Genomic DNA, 2,231 nt, shown 5'->3' with positions numbered 1-2,231 from the left:
TGAATGCCGAAACGAATATTAATGAAACTTGGTGTGTATGTCAGGACACGTGAGGCTATCTCAACGGCTAATTCATAAATTTTCCCGTCAGTAATACCAACATTGTCGAGGTAATAACAACGAAAGTAGAACATTTTTTCTTCCAAGAATTTCTTGCCTACTTAGTTCAAAGAATGCTTCGGAGTAGTTTATATGCAGTCACCGTTTGTGTATTCACATTTCCTCAAGAATCACCTGATGATGACCTACTTATGCCCAGACGTCTTGTGAATTGATAAAAAAAACGTTTTTGTCTCATGGCAACCTATTCATTTTTACCTTCCCCCGTCTTCGACTTGTTCTGGGTGGAGTTACGGCTTCACGTTCAATGATAGCAGAATATTCCATGAAATCATCCCCAGAAAAATAAAACATTAATAATAAACATTAATAATAACATTAATAATAAAACATTAATACCCTAAAACAGTTCTCTAGGCGTTTCTCTTGAAGCTTGAGGGCTACAACGATAAGACCGCTCTTTCTAAGAACGTTTCGGGGAAGAGATATAAGTTCCGAAAATCTTATTAGAAGGTGGGATGAAGTATTTTTAGTTCTCTATTTCTTAGAAGGAAACAATACTAAGAAAAATTAATACAAGTTGCTGGTGGTGAATATTTCTCATAAAATATTGATACTGTTACGTAATGGGTACCGCTGTTTACTCGCTTTGCCTAGCAACCGCTGTTTACTCGGCTCACTTCGGCTCCGCTCGGCACGTCACCGCTGGCGGGGGTGGGGGTGTTGACCTACCAATTACCGTAGCGCAACACGTCACAATATTTTTAAAGAGTTATCATAAGGGATGCCTCAATATGATACACAATTAAAATTAAATTTTCAGATATATTTTATTTTTTAAAAATCTTTTTCGTGTATAGTCTTCTAAAGCAATACCGCCTGTGTACACATGTGGGTGAATAAATTTAATATAATTTGTTTTGCGAGGAAGTATGCAATAAAAGTAAAAATTATAATTATATAATGTGCTTACTGTTTATTTTTATAGCAGGTGACATTATGTGTGTGCATTTCTCTGCTATTGCTTGGCATCAGTAATTTTTAATACTTTGGGTCACTACATAAATTCGATCATCAGATAAACATTACTACTGTCTTCCGGGATGAGACGTCACGTGGTTTTGTAGATAGTAATCATCACCATGAGGATCTCAAATATCAAATCACAAAAATATTTTAATTATTTCAGTTTTATAGAAAATAATGTGAAAATCTGTGACTTGTATCACCAGGCGTCTCGAACTGTTTCAGGAAAAACTGCGCATTTTATTAAACAAAAATTGTCTTCGATGAGTATCTGGAAAAGCGGTGACAAAATTCTCTTCTTGGCCATCTGCACATTTCTATAGAATTTGCATGACTTCTACAGTTGGTACAGCATTAGTAAATCCATTTAGGATCAACCATAGGTGGGATGCAATAAATTCTTAAACAAATAAACACAAAATTACAGTAATCAAATTACTCAATTTAGTCACCATAAAAACTGACAATCGGGGCAATTCCCGTCAGAGACAAGGATAGTTTCCTCCACCACCACCACGTCGAGATGTGTTCTGGGGCCAACTCACCTTCTGTTCAACTCTTTCTCTGATAGTCAAGCCACCGAGGAGTTAAACTGACCATTCACCTCCATCTGGTACCGAGATTAAAAATGTGTGGAACCGTACCTCCATTCCTCCCTTAAGTTTAATGCCTGGAGTTTAATTAACCACAGGGCAACTTAAGCTTCTTTTTTTTTTCCTTGGCACTACAGCCCCAGTGGGCCTAGGCCTACCTCCTTGAACTTCTCCGTTCACTTCGGTTTTTCTAGATCTTACACATTCGGTAGGACTCCTTGGGCGTGTGATCAGCTCGTCGCAAGCCCCCTACCTGTACACAAACACAGGAAAATGCACACAAACATCCATGCCCTGAGTGGGATTCGAACACACGATCCCGGTTTCCGAGCGAGAGAAGACAGTGCATGCCTTAGACCGCTCGGCTACCGTGACCGGCCAACTTCAGCTTTAACCTCTCAGAATTTCAGCCGACTCAAGCAGAAAAGTTGAAGACAGTCCGTTCCGTCCAAATATAGAGACAGGGAATAAGGCCAATAAGAGACCTTCGAAGAAAATTGTTGTTGAAAGTCTCAGAGTTTTAAAAAGCTAGAATACCACAGCTGAAGAGAC

The sequence above is a fragment of the Cryptotermes secundus genome, unplaced genomic scaffold (assembly GCF_002891405.2).
Source record: "Cryptotermes secundus unplaced genomic scaffold, Csec_1.0 scaffold431, whole genome shotgun sequence".
NCBI classification, from domain to species: Eukaryota; Metazoa; Arthropoda; class Insecta; order Blattodea; family Kalotermitidae; genus Cryptotermes; species Cryptotermes secundus.
Note: the sequence above shows the minus strand (reverse complement) of the source record.